Below are 26,022 nucleotides of genomic sequence, written 5' to 3'. Positions count from 1 at the left end.
TCTGCGCCACAGCTGAGTGAATTGGATGTGTGTCACAGGTGCAATCGTTAGAGTGATAGTGGCTGGCAAACGATACCACCAGGAAAGATCCTTGTCCCACTTCAGACGACATCTTTGCGCTAGTTGATTCCTTTTCGGAGAACCGAACCGAACTACTACCGTGCTGCTGGGACTGCAGCGGTCCTGCTGACACTAGCAGCTGCCAGGTGCGAAATGCACGAGAGTGAGGCAGGATCCCCGGAGGACATCATCACACATTTCGAGCTGGCAGCGTGTGCACGAGCCGGCTAAACTCCCGCGAGGGATTACTGGTAGGTAACAGTGGTCTGGTCGGTTACTGGGTTAGTGAGTGTGTGTGTGTGTGTGTGCGCGCGCTGAACAATAGCGGATTATGACAGTTTGCTCCCTGGTGTGGTGGATGCTGGTGCCGATGATGGTGGTGTGGTAGTCATAATTTTAATGAACTCTGAACTTCACTCCGACGGGATTGCTGTCAACCGTGGCTCAGGGAGATACCCGGGAGATCCTTCAAGCGCAGGGGCAGGGTAGGAAGCATTGTTTGAGAAGTTCTTGTAGTGTCCACAGTTGTAGCAGACAGTAGCCGAGATAAAAAAAAAGAAGGAACAGTGTTCCACATCCTTTTCCCATTTATGCTTCGCATGGGAGATTCCACTATATTTTGTGCCATTTTCACTCTCGGAGGGCACTTTACTTTCGCTAAACGATGCAGATGTTGGAATCAAGCGTTCCCAAATCTACCCTGCTGTATGTTCGGACCGAGTGAGATGCGCTCGTATGCGAATGCTTTTTGCTGCCGGCTTTGCGCGAGGCAGTTTTCACGCGTGAGGTGTAAGTGAGGTGGCATTAGGGCTGTACAACAAAAAAACACCCTGAGTAGGAGTAATAAAAAGTGGTTTGTACGAGGGGAGCTGATAATCCTACTTCATCTGCAACAGTGTGCCACTTTGCTGGGAAATTTCCCCCTGCTCAGGTGAGTGTTTTGTGTGTGAGTTTGTTGTTTAGTGAGTAGATGGCAGGATTTGCTTAATAAGATAAGAACAGGATATCAAAGCATTGCATATGCTGGACAGCTGGTTTTGTTTGTTATTTCCTATGTCCTAAATTGCACACATGCACTTTATTTAATAACTACCCTCGGTGAACAGATTGCACCAGCTGTTAAGTCATAAAGTGTGCGAGTGATCAACATGAGATTTATGTTACATCAGAACCGGTTAAATAGACGAGACGTCAGGGTCTCGTCGCACGAAAAAACATCGTCTAGATTAGTGTTGACTTTTTGATTTCACGTAGCTAGATAATGAACAGTCAATCCGAATGGGATTTGATTCCCGATCCTGCCCTGTGTTCAATTGGTACCGTTATCGCCCAGTTATCAATAAAAAACCTTCCAAAAACGACAACGAAGGCAATAAAACTGTTCGTCTAAGTGAAGCAACTTTTCAAGGCATGATGAGACAGTGACATAACCTAACCTCTCCCGCTTACCGTGTCCTTGAGACTGTTGCTGCCTATCTCTCGCTTGCCACAGTTCAAATAATTTCCCACAATTTTCTCACCCTTGGTGGCGTTTTGTGGCAAGTTTTGTGGTTCATTTTCAATACCGCAAAGTTTATTAGCCCCTTTTCTATTGCTTTCCGTTCATGGAAGCCGCTTCAGTCGCTCGGGTGTTAATTCTCATCGGCGTGTGTCTGTGTTTTTGTTGTTGTTTGTACTCAAATTGTTTTACTTTGCTCACCATTATCGCGTACGCACAATGAGTGACTAATGGAATGATATCTTAAAGGCAGCCGGTGCTTTCGCGCCGGTGTACAAAAGTGTTCTCACCCCGTTTTTGTGTTTGGTTTTGGGTTGTGGAACCTGGCAGCATAATTGTTTGTGGTGGGTTTTCCATTTTCCGAACAAACACAGCGACCACAAACGTGCTGTGGTTTCGGGAGGAGTAGCATAAAAAAGTACATCCGGTGGAAAAAAAATATGACCATTGGCAGAAGGTTGAGAATCAGTTGTTAATAGAGTTGGGGAAGTAATTGCCAGTCGAATGTCCTTGTGGACATTGTATGGAGTTGGAGATAATTATTACTTTAAAGAATATATCGTAAAACTCTCGTGCATTTGCAGCAATGAAGTCTGATGCCTGAAATGCTGTCGGCTGACTTAAAGAAGCTTCAAATAGTGGAAAGAAATAACAGGCTTCGTTTAGGATAGTCTTTCTCTTCCCGTGAAGAAGTATTTTGTGAAATGGACCCAACAATGCAAATACACTGCGTTAATCAGCAAGAGCTTTTAAGTCATTCTTTGGCAGAATAATAAAAGACATTACTAAGGTTTTAAGTACACAAGTAGGACAATCTGCTTTATCTAACAGATGTAGCAGATATCGATTGTTTTTCTACGTCACAAAACTTGCAAGAAATGTAGTCGATTAACAAACACAATATTAGTATTCTACGTCCTACCGGTTGGAAATCCTTGAGACGTCATACCACATAATCCGTGATTCCACCGGACAGTCAGCACCTTCACAGCTGACCTTCTCTCTCTCTCTCTATCTATCCTAGCATAATTTCCCCCATAATACTGAGCCGCGGCAGCACAGAATCACGCGTAAACCTCTAGCGAAAACCCACCTGACCTTACGCCTTAAATTCCCAGTCGCGCAACCGTATCCGACCGCCAAAATTCGACTGAAACCGACACCAATTGACACCACGCGCTCGTGCTCTTAGCATTTCGGATGGCCGGTAACGTCGTCGGCAGCATCCTGCTAGTCTACGGCTAGTCCAATTAAACTTTGAAATTGTGTTGTTTAATTTCATTATCTTGATTTAAAATCAAGCTGCAAAGTTCGGGCGGCCCATTTGAGCGCCGAAGCGTGCTGTTTATTCTCTTGCCGAGGTTTGTTATTTTTTGTTGGATTTGTTTCTTTTCCCAATCCCCAGCCCAGACGGCGAGGCGTCATTCTGGTCTTCCATTCCGTTCCGAACCTTCTCTCATGTCCGTGACCTGTTCCGCGATTTCGCGGTCCAACTGCTATTGTCGCTACGCACCCGTAACAACAGGCGGGCGAGTTTGATAAGTAGGTTTGCAGTTTTCGGAAACAGTTTTCTCACTTTTCGTCACCAGATTGTTGTGATTGTGCAGTGGAATTCGGAAGCGTAGTTTCGCGATATAATCTGCATCTTTCTGCAGGTCTTGAAGTGTTGCTTTCTTTCGCTTCGGAAAGCTCTATCGTTGCACCATCTTTGGCCGGTTTCGGTGCTCTGTGTGTCTTGTTTCTTTCACCCAGGTTGCTCACCACCATGCAGCACTACAATCGGATGACAGATTTTAATGAGTTTGGCTTTGCTGAATGAGGAAAACATTCGTTTGTCGTGGCATTGTCCACCTACCTTCTCCACCTTACCGACAGGCTTCTTGCCCGTTTTGAACACTGAATCGCTTTTTGTGTCGTAGCAGTGCGGGATGAAGTCGACGAATCCTGTTCGCTGTTCCAGGTCAGTACGGTGTGCTCGGGGAGGAAAGCTTCTGCCCGCTGCGGCTTCTCGAGAAAAGGTGATAAATTTTCCCCCAGTGATTGTGAAAACTCACCCCGTTTGTGTGGGTGGGTGCGGCGGAAAGCTGCTACCGGCTAAGAAGTATGATGAAAGATGCTTCCTAATGCCGCGATCGACCACGAATCATTCTGCACAAGACGCGATACTGGCTGCTGCCCAGACGCTGCTCAATCTATTCACGAGCGCACAACCCACACCCAGCATAACCATCGCAGCCGCAAGGCAGAAACTTTTCCACCTCGAATCCAGCTCGTCGGCTTTTGTCGGGTTTTAAGGATGGCGGGGACCGAGCACAGATTTCGCTTCTTTCGGTTTTGTTGTGCAGAATGGGAACGTAGCATGGCAGGGGAAAGGTTTTTGTTAATTCGAAGTTTTCCTTTTCCGTGTTGGAGGCAATGGCGAGGACGAATGTGTTGCGTGAGGCGTGACTAGGAAAGGCATGACACACAGACACACAGTCGTTCATAGCAAGAAATCTTCACGAACTTGCTGTCAGTCGCGGATTTCGCGCTGGAGCTTTCTTTGGTGGTTACTATTGTTCCTTCGGCAAGCGAAGACTTTAGCTTACCTTTACTCTTCCCGTTCCGTGCATACACACACACACACACACACACCGTCACGCAATATCTTGCTTGTCATTGTGGCCAAAGTCGGTGCAACCCAAAAAGGGATAAAGAATGGTCCCGTTTTCCCTTGTGCCCTTCGACAAAGGGGTTTTGATTATGAGCGCAGCAAATGCAATGGATGCAAATTTCACACTCACAGCTGCAACACGCGCGCTCGGGCGCTTTTCTGCAGCATGTCAGGTCGCATCGGAAAGTTTCCATTCTTACTCGTGTTCGTGTTATCGGTTATTACATTGGGAGAAATGGTTTATCGCTTCAAAGTTAGATTAGGGCAAAGTTGGTTGGTTATGGTAAGCCGTTTTGCTCACGGATGTCCCCGTTGTGGGATGGAATAATGGTGACCTGCTTTTTTCTGGGATGATTTCCACACACGCTTCGAGAAGCCCTTAATTTGTAATGCAATCCTGGCAACGATGAGCATGAGTGTTGTGTGTGTGTTTGTGTACTTCGTGCTTTGGTGTTAACACATTCAAAAGTTTGTTCGAGAGGTGTTGATAGTTTCAAGAGAGTTATGTTTAGAAGAGTGGTTCAGGAGCCTGCAGATGACACCGTTATGATGATGCATGGTTATGATCGTATGCATTAGACTGGTGTCAATACTGAAAATGGTAATTTGATTTGAGTTGTTTTGATGAGTTTTATTTATGTTTTTTTATGTGTTTGGATTATTTGCTTTTATAGCTGCACAAAGATTGACCATAAAGCGATCAAACCCTCGCAAGGAGAATAGTTAAATACTTAAATCTTTTATAAATACAACGAAACTCTCACAACGGTGGAAAGTTTTTTTTTTCGTGCGTTTACGTTTGAAATTTTATGGAAGTTTAAAGTGCTAAATCGAGAAAGAGAATTATTGAAAGTTTGAAGAAAAGCAAAACAAACCAAAAAATGGAACTAAATTAATGTCAAAATAATGTAAAAGACAGAGGAAAATAACATAAACTGAATAATGAAAAAGGAAACAATGAAAGATAGTTAAATAAAACAAAAGAAACATGGAAGATATTTATTGTGATATTGCGTTTATGTGACTGAAACAATGAATATTGATAGTAAGGAATTTCCTCCTTTTTCTGTACCTTAAATGGAAGATATATCTAAATAAAAAAAAATGCAGAAATAGGTAGTCAAAAAGGATAAATTAAACAAAAACCAGAAACTCAACCAAACCAAATAAACCAAAGCATAACATTTAATAAACGAAAAAAAACAAACCTCTTCTATTCTTCGAATTCTTATCGGAGTTCCACAATTTGCCTACTCAGAGGCAAATTATAATATCAATAACTATACTTAAAAAAAACATTAATAAATCTCTTCTTGTTTCGATGATTTAAGAAAAACTAATATGACCTAACGATCATCAACCGACTAACCATCGGTCAGCTGCCTTAAACGATTCCGCGAAAAACAACTTTAAGCAAAACGTGCAAAAGTTGTACTGTGCCGATAAAATCATTCCATCTTCCACGAACACAGACATCAGCTGGCGCACAGTTTCGGTAGGGTCATGGTCAACAGTAGAAGAAAAACGAACCTCTTCCTTTCACTTTCACCACCCGCGGAGATAAAAAACGGGAGCGGGCGGAAAAATGAAAGTTCTTCTACTTAACGGCCGCCAGCAGCGACCGAGTGGTTCGAGAGTCGGGCGTAAGTAATCGAAACCCGTAGGATCGAATTAGGACCAACCGACGTCGTTGAACTATTTCTTTTTCAACCGCCGTGCGCGGATGGTATCAGGTGTCGGTCGGCGTTGGTCGGGCAGTGATGCTAACCGTTAATCAATCACCACGTGTGCCAGTGCGCCTTGGTAGCTGGTGGATGTGTTACAGAATTTCCTTGCTGCGGCAGGAAAAAAGTTCCGCGTGTACAATTATTGTCATTAGTTTGATTAGCGACGATCAGCTGGCGGGGCTGGCGGGTGCCGTAACATCCTGCACGAATAGTGAGAGTGCCGAGGGAAAGTTTATCGCTGTTCTGCTTCCTGATTCCCGGTGCGAACCGGGAGGCTAAGCCCTCAAACTGTCAATTAGATTGGGCCGGGTTCGAGCAGTGTTAGGGTTAGCGATTTAAGCTGAAAGCAAAAACACACGCCCCAAAGGATGGAAAATAAGAGTTGACCTGGTTTTTATCGTTTTCCCTCGTTTTAATAAGTGCGGCACACGCGGAGTCCCGGTCCGGAGCCGCACGATTTGCTGTCAAACTGCTCTTACTATCGACGACAAGGGCCACAGATCGCAAGCACCGTGCTGCAGGCGTAATCGTCTTGTTACAGAAGTCCAGTTAGGGTTTGCGCTTAACGGACATCAAGAACTGGTTTACTTTTCTCGCTCGCTGGTTCTTCTGGTGGCGTTGCACCGTGACGCGTGTAATGTGCATTGGGCAGGGGCGAAAGTGGGCGAACACTGGGTGGGTAGCTGAATGTACCGGTTGCGTTTCAGAGGAGAACTGGGTCGAGCGAAGCGTTCACTTTTCGGTCATTACGATCTTGATTCGCAAAACGGGGATCACTATCGAAGTAAAACAAACCGGAGAAATACATGCGAGCGCCAAGTCAATAAAATGCATCCACCAAGAAGCGGGGGGACTCGGTTTTGCAAATGGAAACCGAGCGGCAGCGGCCCTCTTGAGAAAACCACAAATTGTGACACATTATCATTGTGTGTGCCCTCCGAAAATGGTGAACCACATTAATGTGCTTCTGGTCGGGCACAGTTTTGGCTACGCAGATGATTTAGCGAACCGTAGCGCAATGAATGCATCTAATTGAGTTTTATTGTGTGAGCGAGAGATTGCGGTAGGTTCCCCATTGCATTGCTCCAGGGGGAACCAGAACCCCAAACCCAATTGTGCCGAAAACAGACACACACACACAGGAAAGTCTGCGTTTTGTTGCGTGCGCTTAAATTTCATTTGCCAACGTAGCACACGTAGTTATCGGCCATCGTCGCAATCGGTTTTCGGGTTGTTTTGTGGGACTCAGCTCGTTCCCGGCTCGTTCATATGCGACCCTGACGGAGCATAATAATCATCGCTTAAGTGATGCAATTGCAGTATTGCGGAGCTCCGGAGCTAGGAACCGGTCTCGCCAGTGTTTTTGGTGAAGGTCGGGTTGCATCGCCAAAAATTGTACGGTACGGCTTTCGCTCTCGTTCCAATGGCCCTTTGTCGGGGGACCGTCGGTAAAATAATAAAAAACTGGTTGCATTTGCAGGTGCAAATGCAGCCGAGCGCGCGTGAACGCATATGTCCGGACCACCGATTTGTGCTGAATTGACGCAAAAGGGATTGTGGAGACTGTGGCGTGTGCGTGATTGTGGTTTTGATTGATTTCCATACCGATCAGTGCACTTCACACGCGGTGTCACTGTGTGTGTGTGTGTGTGTGTGTGTGTGTGTGTGTGTGTGTGTGTGTGTGTGTGTGTGCATAGATGGATCGGTGCCAACTGTCGGACCCGACTGTTCTGAGCTGGTTTCTGGAGCTTATTGAACGGTACACAACTACTGTGTGACAGCTTGCCCAGTAGTATGCAGTAAGAGCTTTGCAACCGTGCTTGGGGATTGTGGCTGGATGTTTGTGGAAATGTTTTCCGTTCGGACGTGGGCTAACTTTATTAGCTCTCGTGAAAAGGGAATATATGAAGTGCGTCCCGTGGATGATCCATCATCAAACTATGTGATGAATGAAGTGGATGCTGTGAATGAGCTAGGAAATGGAGAATTTTTAAAGCAAATTGAGTATGGCATGGACTTTCCTTCTTTACAGACGCATACAGTTCTACTGAACTTTTGTACAGAGAATCATTAGTAGAAATTCCATTGTATTGAAAATAATTGGAAACGAATAATATAGAGAACGATCTTGGGATACGGTGGAAGTGGTTTCATCGGTGCCGGTCTTCACACGGTACGACCAGGATTGAATCCCTCTCCGGGCTGTTCGCCCTTAGCGAGGACTGACTATTCAAATAGTGGTATTAAAAAGTCCAATATGACGACTTGCCTGACCTAGTAAATCTTTAATTTTATCTAGGTGCAGAAATTGAAAACACCCTAGACTCAAACGAAGAAGCTTTTTCGTGTAACGAAAGATTACTATAAGAAAGATACTAAAGATTAAATAATCCCCCATACGCCTTAGTAGCTCTGAATATCTGGCCAAAGTTGATGTTACATTTTTAACTGTGTTGGCAAGAGGGAATCTTTGAATTTTTAGTAAAAAAGCAAGGAATTAAATAGACAAAACTCTACGAAATGTGCGATGATGAGATGGTTTTACTGGTCATTAGAATAAAATCTAACAACCTAGCGCACCCAACTTGAGGTGAAGCGATGTCGTTGATGCGTTCGTCGAAAGGGCCAGGATGTATTATTGTACGTTAACCAGGAATAGTTACGCCAATCCCTACTTCGGACTGTAGTTTGAAAGCTTTCTTGCAATCTAGAACCGGATAAGTAAATACTAAGTCGGTACAGATATTTTCAAGAGCCACACATATCCCACAGAGAACTCCAAACTACATCCCGAGGTCATAAAGTTTGAAAATTTGAAGAATTGATAGATAAGTTGAAAGATCACTCATTCCATTAACTCATTCCTGGCTTTGACGAATAACTTATTTACATTTTATTCTTCTAATTGGTCCAGAAATTGGGAATTGGACGGAACAGGGGTACGTTAAGGTTCTTACGCTTGGATGCGGCAAGATTGCACCAGAATCCTTGAACGCTTTTTTCCATCGCACGCTTCAAGATGTCTATATCACTTCGTTCTATTTGTGATATTTCTCATGCAAGTGACAAAATTAGAGAGGCTTATTATACGGTAAATCTCGTTGGTCATAGCCAGTCGTAGAGAAAAGAAGAGGGCACGTGACACAATGTTCACTGATTTCGACCCGATTCTGTTAAAACACTTCGAACAGTTTGATGACCAGTTACATGCTTTTATATTTATAGACTAATTGCTTATAGGTAAATTTATAGACTATTGCTTCTCCTGAAGTCCTAGAATCGTATAAATATTAGATCATGCGTCTGTGTAATATAAAAACAAAATTATTAGTAAATCTTTTCAATAACTAACATTGAATATGTACAACATTGCGCTGGAGAATAAATCACTCTTGTTCGGTTTTGCCACACACACCGAACACACTTTACCCTTGTACCATAGTCGGATTGGACAGGTGAGATATGCTTCATTCCGAACGTGTCATATCTCAATTTATCCCACTTGACGTGCGATTAGACAAAGTGGATGGATTTTGTAAAACACAGCCAATGTGTTGCTGTCAGTTTGAACAAAAAATAAATGCTCTTCCATTGTCTGTGGTCTGCTAATAGCTCTGGCCATCGCTGGCCACTAAACCACCCGAATGCTCCTGGTTTTCTCCCCGTCTCCAGCTTATGTTGTTTGCATAGAAGTCGCTGTCATTTTCCAGGCAGTTTTCAGATACAAAAATCCTTGTGTCACTGAGAGAATGTTGATGTGTGTGTGTGGGTTTTTTTCCAAAACGTTCCTATCTGACTCCTTTCGAGTATCATCACTCGATTAATAATGTTCAATCGGTCCATATCGAGTCTCTCATCCCATCGAGCCATACCACACTGACACGCTCTATGATGAGTGAAATTTAATGCTTTTTCCACTTTCCGTTAGGGTTCCCACCGGGTGGGGTTTCCCACCTTGTTGGTGGGGTTGGTAGGCAAAAAGAGTGGCAAAAAAAAACAGGTCCCTATCCACCATCATCTTTCTAGCGGGCAGTTCAACAACAAACGTGTTAAATGAAAGCATTTACCCTAAACAACAACAGCAGCACCGTTTCATATGGAGCTGTTCGTTCGAAGCGGTCTGTCGCATTGACTGAACCATTCGAGCCAGACATACATACACCCTTCCTTCCGGCACTGACTGGTCTGGTGGCACTAGTTGCTGCCGGTACTGCTGCTGTAAGTTGTATTAGGAATGGGTGTTACGCTCACAGCTCACAGCCATACGGTTCAGCGAACGATCGGGGCGTTTAAGTTTATTGAACCGAACAGTGGGGTATGATGGCATTGCATCGATGCATTGCATTCTCGAGTCCGATGCAATTCCCGGTCAACCGGCGTCTACTTGACACGTTGTTGCAATTTTATGTTTTTGTTAGACATTCTCACCTCTTGGTCGCTTCAGTTTGTTTGTTCCGTGGGAAGTGGTTTTTTGTTTAAATCCTCAATTGAAAGGACAAACAAGGCAAATGTGTTGCAAGAAAGCTCAGGGAAGTATGTATAATAGTTTGATCAGTAAAAAAAGGGAATTATCATGACGTTTTAACAATAAAGCAATACCCTATCTCAGCGTGGCAAATATAATTCATTCCTTCAGCGAACTTGTCTTCTTTGCGACTTTTCCACACAAATCCACAGAAAAAGAGCATCGGTTGAAAGCATGCCAGAATGCGTGCCCCAATAACTAGCTCAATATTCAAATAGCTTCAAGTTTTCCCTCAACATATTCGCCTTCCAAGTGGCTCTCACTCGCTTCACTACCAAACAAAACTAATCATTTCCAGCTCGTTGGCCGGCTTAGTTACCCTTAATGCAGAATCAGAAGTTGCCTTGTCCATTTGCAAAAATTGCTATCATAAGAAATGAGGTTAATGACAACGGCATAATCAACGGCCATGCCTGCACCCTACTGCAGCGGAAACAGAACAGCAAAAGGGACCGAACGCAGAACCAGCAAGTAACTAGAAATGATTTAAAAGATTGTTACTGCACCGGGGGACGAACTTTTACAAACTTCTCCCAACCCCAAAGGGGAAGCTCGGGCCCGGGAATGTTACGCTGGAATTTAAATATTTAAGTGTTCATTCTCTCTCGTGTGTCGCTAGATGCTGCTGCTGCCCCTGCTGCTGGTAGTGTTATTTATAAGCTTCAGCAAACAAAATCGGTCAGACGAAGCTGGCCGGCTGGCGCGAGATGACCGGGTGAAAAGGGATAAGTGCATTTCCTGCAATTTTGTGTGCTCTTTCACTTGTTTCTATTTTTGAGGCACGAACGTTGACGGATACGATGTGAAGCGGTACAAGAGGTTGAGCAAAATGTACATCACATAAAGCAGTTTTATGTAGGGGAACTGCTTGTCGCTTTTCCCAATGCCTCCCCTTCCCATTTCGGGGTCGGGGCAAGGTGTTTGACTTTAGACCGGGTAACTAGAAGGAACCGAATTGCTGCCCTTGGAAAATTCTCACTACAAGCTTGCGTGATGCAGCAGTGCTGCCCATCGATGGTCACCAAGAATACACACTCTTTTTCTTCCGGTTCGCTTGTGTTCATTTCGCCTCTGTTGATGCACACTGCGGTCAGTTGTAATTTCTGTGCCTTTTTGGGTTTTTTTGTTCCCCATGTCGTTATGGGGCAATTTTGGGACAGTGTTTAACCAACCATCTCGACTATGTTGCGCTCAGCTCGGTGTGGATGAATGCTGCTTACAACGATGTACTCGCAAAAGAAAAAAAAACCCGCAACACTTTTCACCGTCTAACGGTAATGATGCAGTAGAAAATGCTGGAAATGCATCATTCGCACTTTTGTCTTGCTTCGCGGTGTTCGTTCTCACCATGTTGTTACACTGTTTCGGTGGCTATTTTTGCTGCCAAAAAATTCTTCCCAGACTCACCAGTTTTGTGAGGATGAAGTGCAGGGAGGAAACAAAAAAAAAAAAAAACGCGCAGAACATTCCTAAATCTGTATGCTCTCGAACTGCCCAGCCAGTGCTTCAGGATGAAGGCAGTTCATTGGAAGTTTCTGGTTGGAGAAATGTTTTCCTCCACCAGCAGCACTCACGCTAGCAGTGAATTTAAAAAATGCATACCGCTCATCACTTTGCAGTAGTTCGGGTTGCTGTAGCAGGTTGTTGGGAATGCTGTAAAGGAATTAGAACGTGGTGAAGGAGAGGGAGAGAAAATGGATGGTTATTTCGGGAAAATATATTTCCCTCATTAAGGGATGATTCAGTGAATTTTTGCGTTTTAATTGGTCACTGCGAGAATGTGATGGTGGATTATAAAGTGCGAATGAATTGCTATGAATTATTATTTGTTCCTTTTTTTGTTGCATCTTTGCGTGCGTTTCCTAGTGTAGCGATGTTAATAAATTTGCTGTTTTGTTTTTTTAAATTTAGCTTATTTTCTCGTGTTTTATGAATGTAATAAAAATTGCAGTGAAAGTTTGTGAGTAATTGGGATATCGTTTAATTTTATAAAATTTGCAATATTTTTCGTTGGAACAAAATAGGAATCTGCATTTTTAATTTAGTTTTATACGTATGTCTTAAAGTACTTTTATTTTTTTATTTTTTCATGAAATCTGTTACTTTTAATGCTTATTGCTTTTATTAATTTTTTTACTGTTTTAATCATTAATATATCATTTTTTTTGTGTAATTTTTTTTATTCATAAAGGACGGTCAGGCCGTATCACTTTTTTTTTGTAAATAATTAATCCATAATTCATCTTATTTTACAAAATTTTTAATAATTTTTTCGAATTACCTCTCAATTGGTATGATTGATTTTATTATTGATATATATATATTCGCATTTCATTATTCGTTTGATAGCTAGTTTCTTTTTATTTATTTAATTATTTACGAGTAGGTTTTGTGTTTTTGCCAAAACTTTGGGTATCAATTTTTATGTTTTTTATTTTAATTTTATGTATTTGAGAGTCACAAGAATAACAAATAAAAGTTTTTCTATTTCTATTCTTGATGTATTTTTCCATAGCTTTTTTATGAAATTATTCAGTAAAACTTGACGAACAAACATAACCAATGTTAATTTGTTATTTGCATTTTATGCAACGGGGTAAAAATAAATTGGACATTCCAGTGAATGTTTTCATTTCGAGCTTTGCAATGTATGACCTAACGGAACATGTTTTTTTTTCATCCCACCGTTCCCTTACATCCATTCCACGCACAACTACCCTAAACACTGTAGCACCACCGCCTTTGATTAGCGTATAGCTGGCGTGTACGGGTCGAGCGTTAGAAGCGTTGTCCAGAGCGTTGGCTGGATGCATTTCTGCAACCATCATTACTCTGCCAGTGCGTCCCAAGACTGTACCGTGTGTCCCATTCGTATGGTTCTTTCTCTTTGAGCTAGAAACTAAGGCGCCTTTTTCTCCTTCCTTTCATTTAAGGCAAGTCGTTTCGCTTTAAACACCGATGCCAGACCTTGGGGTGGGTGCCGAGCGACCGAGCGACAAGGTTAAAAGAAAGGCAATAATGAACGGTTTAACGCGATAGCTGTATGATGCTGGCGTCTGACCATTCGGTGTGAAGCGGGGGTTGGTTTGTTGCGTCGGTCATGGACGCAATCAATGGTGGAAAAGGTGTGTTGGACGATTCTTCGCCTGGATGCTGCTGGTGTCCCGTGTTGAAGCCAAGTGACTGAAGGCAACGCATGTATCTTACATTCCCATTGCAGAGCATTCCTGTTCAGCCGGTTGAAAGGGGTTAATCGAAGTGTTGGCCAATGCAAGCGCAAGCCGGTCCAGTTGCGATAGTGAAAAGTGAAAAACATTCTTTGGTGAAAAAGCATAGGCAAAAGGAAAATGTACAGAAGTTGATCCATAAATTACATCACATCGTCGACTGGCTGGCTGACTGGCTGACTGGCTGTGCCCCACCCGTGTGAAGCATACTTTGTGCAGTGAGATATTGTTGGACTATCATGCTTCGGTTGGTTCAAAGGAAATCTCAAAGGAATTGAGCTTGGTGTGAAATTCGAAATCACTTTCGCCTTGCAGTGCGGATAATGTGGAGCTTTGCGTGCTAATCTTTAGAAGAAAAAGGATTGGTTGTATTATGCATGAGAGGGTTATTATAGAGATTGATAATACACAATGGGTGGTTTTGCAGACTTTAGACCTTTTTTAGGGATAGAGAGCAGCGAACGAATGTGTGGTGTGGCTGGACAGCTTCAAATTCGCATTCTTTGGGTGTATCGACAGAGTATCGTACCTCAAGCGTACCGAGACTAAATGTTCAGCTAGCGATAATTCAAGTCTTGGAGCGAGGAACGGGACAAAAAGTAGAAAATAATAAAACAAATGAAAACAAGATAATCAAGTTTTTATGTAGCTTGTACAACATTAATAAGCCACGCTTGTTAACTTGATTTTTTTATCAGTAATTTGCCAAGTATTTCAACAATTTCCCGGTACATTCCCAACTGTTATCAAACGTCAAACGTTTCGCTGGTTCAGCTTCCAGTTACTCCTTTCCAATGTACATACTCTTTTCATATTTTTTATCTCAGCTCATGTTTTATTATGAAAGATAATATAAACAGCAATAATATTAAGCAAGAATACAAAAGCTTTTGGCCGCAATCAGTATTGTTGTTGAGACAACTAATTGTTGATCAAAACTTCTTGGAAGTGGTTGTGATAGCAAATATAAAATTGCTTTGACTATGTTGGGAATGTTAGGATGTCTGAAATATGAATGTTTTTAGAATTATTGGAGGTTTTATAAACACAGCTTTTAAGGAAACTTAGCAGCTTCTTCCTTGTTTAGAGTGCTGAGGCTAACATGGATTGTTTTTAGGTTTGATCTTATTACTTTTGCAAACCAAATTATAAACTCTGTGCTTGCTTTCTTTCAATACTACTCGGGGTTTCCACAGAAACTGATTTAAAATTATCAAGTTTACCTTATGGTAAAGATAATTATACAGGTTCATTGACCTTACTTTCTCGTCACCTTCCTAGTGTTCTCTGATACATTTCTAATTAAAAAGCTAGCAAACTTAAAGCGAATCGAAAGCTCTGCGCCAACCATGGATTGGTTGTGCAAAATCATACAATCAACACATACATACATACATACAGTCTAGTACGTGTCTTGGAAAAGAATAATATACACTTGCTGTAATTTTAGCACGTACCGAACCAGTTGTAATTACACAATTTACACCCGATTCTCCCGCATCTCCACAGCATCGAACTGCTTTTGCTGATTTTGTGAACCGATATGTTGCCCTTCCCATCAGTTGATCGGATTAAGTCATCGGATGCTGTGTGTTGTATGCTGCAACAGCAGAAGCAGCAGCAGCCAGCACCAGTTACGATTGCACAACCTTATGTTTTATGCTTCCCAAAACAAACGTGCATCTATTACCTTATGTACATTGTGAATAGCGCAAAAATGAAACTGAAGAAGAAAGCAGCAACACGATGGGCAAAAAATCACTTTCTCTGCAAAATATTTACCACCCACAACAACATGGTCGTTTCACTCGAACAGCAAACCACACACACACACAAGGTATTTTTATACTTCCTTCCTGTTTTACACGAGCCCAACGAGCCTGGGTAACGTGAGTGCAGTTTTGTGCATCGTGCATGTTAAACAAACAAATTGTTTTGCTTTGGGAGGTTTTATGGTTTTGTTTTGTTGTCTTTCGTTACATTTAAACCGCGACGCACAAACCGTTAAAAATGTTTAAAAAAAAACTAGCAAAACAAATGACGAGGAAAAATGAGCTTTTTTGTTTGTTTGTCAGGTTGTATTTGTGTGTAGCTCGTATGCAGCACCATATTGCTCCCGCGTAATGATGCAGTTGCGTTGGTTTCGTTGCACATTGCAAGTACTGAGCGGGCACTCTCGCTCTCACCCATCGGCGGTAATTAAATATTTATATAAATTCAATGAAATCAACTCCCTGGTCGTCTACCGGCCATTACTATCATGGATGGAAAAAAGAAAAATCTACGTATTTGCCGGTGATAAATTTTCGTTTTCCTCTTTCCGGCCTTGTGCGGGTGCGGCGCGAGTGCGAGAGTGAACATTTCTCCCCCAAAATTGGCATCACTTCCCCCACGTCTACTTTATTGCATTAGACGGGTGCATTGACGATAGGCCCAATTGTGAGAGAAAAGCGAACGATTTGTGAACGGTGTGAAACAGGAGGTTAAATAATTTTCCTTCCATTTTAACGGTCATCCATCCATCTCGCGCTGGCAAACGCGGGTGCGAGACAGCGAAAGTGGACAATTTTTGCACACCCACCGGAGACACCGGGTGAAATATTTGCAGCTCGTTTGCAGTATAAATAGTTTTTATTTTCCAAGCACGGGTACATCGAATGGTGCCGGTGTTACAAAACGACGGTGCAAATATTTATGTGCTTATCGGGATGGACAACGGGATGGTGTCACATTTTCATTCCATTTCCGTTCTTGCGAGTGTTGGGGGCATTTTTTTTGGTGAGGTTTGTGTGTGTGTGTGAGAGGGAGTGCAATTGCACTTTCTTTTTCCTTTTCACGTACCGTGCAAAGGGGTGGCTGATCGGAGGATGGGATAGGGGAAAGGATTGAAATTAATATGTTTTTCTTCCGGGTGAAGGTTCTCCATGGTGTTTTTATTCTGGGTAAACGAGTACGTGTTGGAAATGGGGAAAAATACATTTCTGTCAATGCTGTCAGCACATTTACTCTGTATATCATCGATGGTAAAGCGAGGTGATTATCGTTTGTAAATGGTTCGTGCTCAGTGCGAAAGGGCATTGATACAAAGGGATACAAAGACGAGAATTTTTAATAGGAGTAGCGTTGCTTACCAGCAACCAGTAAAAGTTAAAGTAACCAATATTGACCAAAAACTGTTTCTTTTTTTGGTCAATAGTGGTTACTTTCTCATATGTCATTTTTACAATAGCAGACAATTGAGTAATTTCATTTAAATTTTAAATATATTTACAACAATTTGGCTTGTTTATAGGTATTGACAGTAGGATATTACTTTTGTATATTTTTATTAATTTAAGAATTGCTCATCATTTCGTTATTCGACGAGTAACAATTCAAATACCAGCTTAGAAAGAATTTGGAATTTAATAACGCGTAACTATTGACCTATTCAACCGAGCACACCCGGGATATGGTGCCTTTTCACAGCTCGGCGAAGGAAATGTCTCCCAGCCAAGAGGAAAGTAGTATACTAATTTTAAGTTTATTGTAAGCAATATGGCCTGGCCGTCCCTTATGAATAAAAAAAAAAAAAATTATGACCTATTTCTGTGAAGGCTGTTAAGACTCTGTAGTCTCTGGCTGAGTCTTGAACTGTCAATGCTGGCTTGAACTAACTCTCTACTCAGTATACGCAAGAAGATAAATCAAACCTAACACCAGACCATAATCACAAAACGTGGATTCTCTGCCCATATGTAAGTTTTGTATTCTTCATTTTATTTTGTACCCTTTTTCTGCTCTAGGTGATTTTAAAAAATCTCTGCATTAATGCCTCCTTTCCTTCTTTAACGTCTTCCGATGTCCGCAAAGTTCAACTCCACCTAAACCTGCTAACAATCTCACAGCATTTTCATCCTCCGTCAGCGTAGTCCAGGACACGTTTTTGGGCCGAATGATGCTCGTAAAAGAAACTAAGGTAGCGGAACTCCTTTGTGACCTCGAGAAAATCCCCGGCAATTATTATTCTATTTACAAAACGGGCTCTATCACAGCCAGATTCTCCAGAAACCAGATTTTGCATGTTTTTTTTTTATTGATCTGGATTGAGAATATGTATAATTTTATCTATTGTAATCAGTTTGGACATCGAAACTAACAGTAGACGTCTTATACTCGAATGAACTATCTCTTGGGCTACCTGTGAGACTTCTCTTGGACTGGCCAGAATGAGATTTAGACTTCAGATAGAAAAGTTCTTTGACGGAATAGTCTTCACACGGTAGGGACGGGGATCATATTCTATCCGCGCCATTTCATCGTAGTGTAGACTGACTATTTTTGTGGTATCAAAAAGTTTAGTAAGCCAGTATATGGCCGACATGAGACAAAAAGAAGGCAATCAACTGTCATCTTAACCGTTTAAACAAACTCCGTGCATGCTGATATATTTTTCACTGTATCTTTTCTTGAATTTCCAACTTTACTTTAAAAAAATGGGCCAACAAAAAGTAAACAAAAAAAAAAAGTCCCAAACTCGGTAGTTGTGGGTGGGGCCGTTTAACTGTGACAATTTTGTACACAAATTAACACACTGTTTACCGGTTGTCGTGCGTTGTGTCGGGGCGAAGCGAAAACTCACCCCGAAAAAGTTATGACTCCGTGTGGCGTGCCTCGACGATCCACGCGATCGTTAAGTCGTACCACAGCAACGGCTGTGTTATTGTTGACGCTTTACTCCCTGCTCAACGACTTTCAAGTCAGCAAAAATTGTTGGTAAGATGTGTGATTTCATACGACCCCAACCATACACAGCCTGGTGTGGACTGAAGGGGTTGGTTTTGCTTGGTGCAGCCGATCCGGCTGGGTACGGTTTGTTTACGGTTGTGCAGCCGATAATTGCTATCGAACGTTTGCTATTCGGTACGATTGCAATACAGTGTTTCTGTGAGTGGTTGTGTGCTGATTCCTTATTAAATAATTGGCAATACTTAAGCATGCGAAGGGCTAAAGCTGGAGAGGGAATTGGAATGTGTTACATACATATAACAGCTGACCCTCTAAGAATGCTGCACCGAAATTGTAATGTGTTGTTGAATGTATCTGGAAATCGAAATTGTTCAACAAAACGTCGGTGATCATTTACGACTGCGAGCACCGATTATTAAATATTGACAAATTACGTCGCTTTGCTACGTTTCTGTTTTCAGCGAACGCCAAAAATGTCAAACATTAAATCAAATTGTAGATTGCAAAACTTTTCAACCATTTTCATCCACGTTTAAAGACAAATCACAACTATTCGCACCGTGTCTGACGTGCAAGCGGCACAGTGTACGGACGGAAAATTTGCCGGAAAGTTTCCCCGCCTGTTTGACTTCCAGCAGACCTTCGCCGAGTTAAAGACAATCGCGTTCAACTTTATGATGATTCAATCGCTCTGCCTTTCGAACTTCTCTTTTTTTTTGTAGTTGACTGCATATTCTCCCCGGTTTCAATGCTCCGGTCGCAGTGTTCGCAGGGAGCATCCGCAAAGAAACTAGTCTGTGCCGTTTCCTGTTTGTCTCGGAACGTGAAGTTCGGATGGGAACACCTCTTTGTCGCTCGTCGTGAAGATGCCGTGGTTTTGAAGATGAAGTTTTTTTTCCCGCCCGCTTCGGGTTTCCATCGCCTTTCCATTCCGGGCCCCACTCGATCCTGTGTAGTGGCTGGCAAATCGGTGGAACCGTTTTTGACGCTAGCACATCGACATCGTTGCTTTGGTTGTTGCGATGCGCAAAATAATTCAATCACCGAATGGCGCGTCGCGAAGCGGAAAATCGTCTGGGCGGAAAATGCTCCGTCTGCACGAACATTCACCCACTCACAGACACAGAGAGACACCGCTGATCTCTACCCAGCCTCTCCCCAGTTTACAAAGCAGTTTTCGTAAAGAATTTGCTCCGTTGAGGGCCGCGCACGCTTTCGAAAAGTCAACCGTTTTTCAATTCCCGGTTTGTAAAATTGGCAAACCTGAAGCGGGAAGGAGCAAAAGGGAGTTTTAAGGGGGGAATTGAAAATGCAATTAGTCTGCATTTATGTTTGTCACTTTGGCGAGAGGCATTTTCGTAACTATTTCCAGCCGGAACCATCCAACCACTTACTCTCCAGGCGTGCGAAGACCAAACTCAACGCGAGGCGCACGAAAAATCTAAGGGTGTGGCTCCGTTGGTTAAGATTTCGTTCCGATTTCGCGTTCCCTTTTGCCGGGATCGGCAATTGAATCTTGAAGCGTCTAGTGCTCGAACGGTTTGTCGTATGATCGGCGGTAAATACTTTATCGTGTCCGGTTTATGAGAGGCGTTGTTTTGGGAATAGGACTGAATGGGAGGTGTAAAGATTCGACTAAATTTTTGCGATTTTCCACGTTCCACGGAGGGAAGGGGGTTGCTTGCAAATAGTTTTGCAGCACGGTGCGAGAGCTTAGGAGTATTCGGCATGGCTTAATGATAAGAAGAAATTTTAGCAGCGGATTTTGCGTTGGGATTGGTTGGGCGAACATTAACTCCAGAATGTTTAACCAAATTGTTCTTAAAAATTCATCAACAAGAAATGAAAATTCTTGAACGAGCCAGTTGCAAGTAGGCGTGAATTGAAGATTTTCCTTATTATTTCTTATTGAATTTCAAGTTCAATTTAAAATTCTGCGAGAAACGGAAGTTCAATGGTAATTTTCATTGTGTTCCGTTTCGTCTATAGTAAATTGTTTGATTTCTAGAGGTTATCTGATTATTTACCATGCTTTATAATATATACTCACAATATGCTTGATAATAAGCTTCATCGATCAAACGATCGCACAAACTGACTTTATTAGCGATTTGTTTAAATTTGATTCGGCTATAGTTTTGAACAATTCCTTAAAATTTACCTCTACGATTCCCTTAGCTGTAGAATTTTGTTGGGGCTTCTAGTGTGTGAGAAACGTTTTGTCCTCTGCTTGATAATTTTATCTTTGAGACCACATAAATATTTTTGTGAGCAGCCAAAGAGTTGTTAGGAAAGGCTTAAAGGAATTATCAAGGAATAGGCAGAAAAGGAGATCAAACGGCTGAATAAACTTGAAGAAAGAAAGATAGCTATTGAATACTTGTATAAAGTACTTGCTTCTTTAAATTGTGATGATCTGACTACAGGTTTTGTGTGAAGACTTGTAAAATTTTAATATAAAGTGACGAGAAATTTCAAATAAATTATTTGATGCAAGATTAAAAAAATTAAAACAAATTAACGCAAGATGCTGAATAAAGTTACACGTAACAATGAAAATGCAAAGAGCAATTAGGTGCGCAAATTTGCAAAACGTTTAATTGGTGGAAAGCATCAAGACGCGAAAAAAGAACGAAACTTCCCTTCGGTGGCTACACGCTTCACCGATTGCGCGACGTTTCTGTGCGATCAAATTTTCCGATCCGAATGTTCCGGACGGCGATTTGCATGGCCAATTTTCCGCTTTCGGTGTATCGATTTTCAATCAAATCACCAATCGGAAACATCGATCGGCGGCAGACTGTGGCATCTGATCGGATCCTTCAGGAGGAGCAGAGGAGGGAAATAGCCATGGGCAGAAGAATGGCAGCTTGTTAGAAACACAAATGAACCATATCGGGACCCATTGTTCTACTCGGCATGCGTTAAGTTATTGTTGCAGTCGTGTGCATCCATTCAACTGCGCTCGAGTGTGTGAAAGTGTGGGTGCGTGTATGTATTCGGAATGGCTGGTTTGCGCTTTGGGCGAGGAATTATGAGCACGTGTTAAGTTAAACACTGTTGCACCATGCGAAACGATAAGCATCACCACATATTCGCAACGCCTGCGTTATCTCATCAGGAACAATAATGTGACTTTATCAGTGGTGAATCGCGTTGCGGTATTGGTGGACGCTTGAATGCGGAACCAGCTTGGATGGTGCTGACAACGCCCGGCGTGTCCGGGAAAACACAAGCTGCTGCCTGAGTGAGTCTGCGTGTCGTGTGACTGCATATTTCATGCATTGCAACTGGAAATGGCTTCAAATTTCCAAAGCTTAGCCGCAGGCCCTTCATCTCCTTCTGCACTTCACCCACTCAACCGATCCACCAATTCCTTAAGGGGATGTCATCACGTCATCGGCCGGCCGCGAAAGCGGGCGAATCGAACTGGACACCGTTTGCGTTGGTCCGATGAGCGTGTATGGTTTCGATGTTTAAGGTTTTAATTTAGCACCATACACCATGCGTTGACAGGAGGGTCCCATTGCATTCCTTTGCATGTCCGCATGTCCGGCCGGGTGTCAACGCGAAGTGTTAAAGTGCAGCCTGACTTGCCCAACAATTAGTCGCCCGATTTTGTCACCTTTTTGGCACAGATTGGGATATGGGGAGAGCCACTGTTCGCTTGGCTTTCGGGACCTTTTACGCTTCTATTCTGCTTCCAGTTTAATCTCATAGCCGGGAGGTTCATTAGGGAAAAGCGTGGAAAAATGGATCAGCAGTAAAAAAGCCTTAGGACAGTGAGAGATTTAGATAAAGCCAATGAAGAGAATTTGAGAAACATAGGATAATAGTTCTTCCCGGCGGCAATTTATCGTCCAAATGCCTCACCACAAAGCTCTGAGTCATCGCGAAACAGCTGGCACGCTTACATATGTCGGTATAAATGCATTTGTAAACTTTATCATTCTGTTGACGCATGTTGGTAAAAGTCCCTAAGCTTACCAGGAGCACCATTCGACGCTAGTGGCGTCAGTTGGATAATTCCATTTTCGGAAAATCGTACCACTGCCACACACAGAGATATCACGCTGGCTGTAGGCAATCCATGCCATGCCGAATGCCGCGTTTGATAATACGTTAGCTCCGGTGGACGCCTCGGCCCGCTCACCGAGGTGATTGTATAGCATAAATGATTATAGTTCATTATTGATAGTGGAGTGTTGGGTGGATGCATGCAATTGTTGCTGCCAGTCCAACTGTGACATAGGTGGTGTGCTGGTGATGGCTGATGTTTGCCCGGCACTCGGTAAATTATTGTTTACAGAGGGTGATATGATTACAAAGCGTTTGAGCTTGAACTGACTGAAGGTCACCCGTGGTGGTGGTAATGGACGAATGGGGAGAATAGTTTCTAGTTGCGGCTTGTAATGACAATGATGTACAGAACAGAAGATAAACAGCGCATAAGCGTGTGCGATCTATTCATTAGTGATCAATTTGGAAGAGAATTCTTTGACGGTGTGCTGCTTGTTATAATTATTTGAATTTTTGATGGGATATTCTATGTGCCTTCTGGTATAATTGTATAAGTTGGGTGGATTACGATGGAAATTGGGCTTCCAGATCTCAAGTTCTGTACGCTATCTTGAAGAAGACTTCTTCTTCTTCTTCTCCTTGGCCTGCTCAGGGTTGAGCATGTTGCGTAGCCATGGCCAGGTCGTCAATCAGTTTTCAGGAAACTCGGCCTAGGGCTGCAGTCCACCATCTACGGCTGCATCCGATATCCGACAAGCCAACCTACCGGATTTTACTACCGTCGGGATATCAGCACCGCCAAACAGCTCAGCTAGGTTGTGGTTCATTCTCCTTCTGCTCCCTCACACTGCAAAAGATAGCCCCTAGCACTCGTCGCTCGAAAATGGCGATAGCATAGGCGTCCATTGTCAACATTGTCCAAGACTCGTACCAGTAGAAGATTACCGGACGCATTAAGGTAGTCTGGGAGAAGGCTGTCACAGCCAAATTAAGAAGAAGTCAGGAAGTATCCCTAAAAAGTGATAGATGAGACATCGGCACCGGTTTTCACACGATAGGACTGATGTTCAAATCTCATCCGGTCCGTTCCCTCGAATTGAGGACTGACTATCCATCTATGTGGTATCAACAAGTTTAGTAAGCGACTAGATGGTTAGGTCGTTTCTCACTAGGTCAGTATCAAAGGAATGCTTTATGGACCATCCTCAAAGATCATTCTCTCTTGGGTCACTAGTCAATACTGACAACTTTGTTGATGTTAAGATGTGTGCTGTATTGCTGACATCAAGAAAAATTTTCTCTACTCAAACTATTCTTTGTGACGGGTGAACCTGGAAATGTGTTGAATATTTTTAATACCAGATCTCACATTCGCCTTTGCATTAAGAGTACCTCCTAGGATGAGCTTCGAAGGAATATGCTAAGAAGGATATTATGATAGTCCCTTTTTCTCTGGAAGGTAGATTGAAATATCTCTGGTTGTCTGTGAAATGTATAATAATAATTCCTAGATGAATGAGAATGGACTTCCCGGACTGTAATGGTATCCTTTTACCACGATGTTTATAACTGAAGGGAAAACAATTTGAAATCTCCAGCAAAAGGTGATGATTGAATTCTAAACAGTTGACCAACCAATCAACGTGGGGATCAATATACACGTAAGTATTAACCAATTTCCAAACCATAAATTAGTATAATTAATTAGAAGTAAAAATAACTATTCTATTCTGCAAACAAGCATGCACGCCTGCATCACCGATGTGGGAAAGATAAACTGATATCGATAGCCTGTATCATGTTACGCGATTACACTTAATCTTTCACCTATCCTTGCTATATCCATCTCTTCGCAAGGCGATTTATAGCAATCGTAATGATCCCGATTTAAAGATCCACCGAATGGGGGAGGAGATGGCCAACAGCTCCTGCTCTGGCCGTTACAGTCGTATGCACGACATCGAAATCGTATGTAATTAATCGCTTCCGTCGCTTGCATGATTCTACAGCGATTTTAATCGCCTGATTTGCCTGATTGCTTCCCCTGGCTCTCGGAGTGCCGTCGGTCGGGAAAGGTCTTTGTGTGCATTAAGAACTTCGCGGAATAGAAAGTGAACCTGGAGGTGCTGGAACTAGGTACGGATCAACGCTTCCGTTGATAATTCAATTGGCACTTGATCGAAATGAACCATATTTCATGGCGCTTAGTCTCGTGACCCATCATGTGATCTTATCGCATGATTTGCATGTAATGGCGATTCGCCACCGCACACGGTTGCACCGGGCAATCAATTACTGTCACAAGCGTCACTTCAAAGGGGGAAACTGCTATCGTTGTCAGTCGGCCAAACTGCCACCCTGGTTACCCATTCCTCTTGAGTCCGCCTGATAAGGAAACGGGTTGTAAACTATCAATTTTATGCTTGCTAACCCAAATCATTATAATATGATCGAATCAGAAATCCACTATAGAACACAACGGTAAAGTGTCGATAGAACACAACCGTATGTCTCGTGTGACATTCGTTAGTGTCACCGTTTTCTTGGCCCCCCGAAGGCCACGGTGCGGTAGATTAACATAGTGGCAAAATGCTGCTTAACGCATCAGAAGGTAATGGAATATTCTCATCATCATCATCACCACCATCGCCACCTCTGCCACCACCATCAGCGACCTAATAAATGTGATCCTCATCGTACGTTAATAATAATCAGTATCGAACGCGTGTGTTTGCCTGCCGGGGTTCGATTTGGTTGCGGCCGCATACATCACAACCACCACAGCTCAAACGTGTGTTTCGCGTATGTTAGTTGACACATTTATATTGGTTAAATGGCGAATTTGATGACATTCGCCATTGCTGACTTTGCACCGAAAGGGAGAGAGTAAATCTATACATTAATCCCGAGACGATATCTGTATCCCGGGATACGAAGGTTCACACTAATCCACTGCCACCAGTGGAACGTCATCTGCATAAACTGACGAGCAGGTCCAAGTCTGAGGTGGGAGGATGTGCTTTAACTCTTGCTCCCAGCTTCACGTCCCTTTGTTGTGCTTTATTCTACACAGTAGTGGGTATTCGTCACACAGAACAAGTGAGATACAAAGCGAAGGTGTGAGCGAGTAGAATTTATTTTAAATCATTCCCACCTGAATAGGAATCGATTTCCACCCGGTCGCGTAGTTTGACATTCTAAAACCGCAATTATTCAGCTTAATGCGCTTGTTTGCGGTCAATCAGTGGCATTTCCACCGTATTCACCGAGGTCAGCAAGGCGGTACCGGGAATATTTGCCAATCTGTTGGCCGGTACGTTTGCCAATTACCATCTTGATGTTGGTGTGTGCTTGTATGAGTTTCTGGTCAGTTTTCCAGTAGGTCACTCCTGCTCGATCTTGTCGCTATTAATCGACAGTTTGACCACTTACATAACTATGCTATTCGGTAATTTCTGTCCCCTAAATGCCAATTCGTACCCACTTCGCTGTGGTAATATAACCGGATGATTGAATGCGTATTGCGTCCGTAATTAGCAGCTTAGAGCGCGTCATGTTTTAGTTTACGATGTGTCCAGCGAACG

The 26,022-nt window shown here is 42.8% G+C and overlaps 2 protein-coding genes across 2 annotated transcripts in view; one reads left to right on the top strand and one right to left on the bottom strand.

Annotated features, from left to right (window-relative positions):
* Positions 1-26,022, top strand: part of LOC126562723 (E3 ubiquitin-protein ligase RNF185-like) — a 382,489-nt gene that overhangs the window by 168,031 nt on the left and 188,436 nt on the right. The window lies entirely within an intron of this gene.
* The window catches only part of LOC126562388 (heparan sulfate 2-O-sulfotransferase pipe), a 122,378-nt gene that overhangs the window by 48,018 nt on the left and 48,338 nt on the right, over positions 1-26,022 (bottom strand). The gene's annotated exons all lie outside the window — the stretch shown is intronic.

This window comes from Anopheles maculipalpis, chromosome 3RL (assembly GCF_943734695.1).
Source record: "Anopheles maculipalpis chromosome 3RL, idAnoMacuDA_375_x, whole genome shotgun sequence".
NCBI lineage: Eukaryota > Metazoa > Arthropoda > Insecta > Diptera > Culicidae > Anopheles > Anopheles maculipalpis.
The sequence above is the reverse complement of the archived record's forward strand: the minus strand, read 5'-3'. Positions and strand labels throughout refer to the sequence as shown.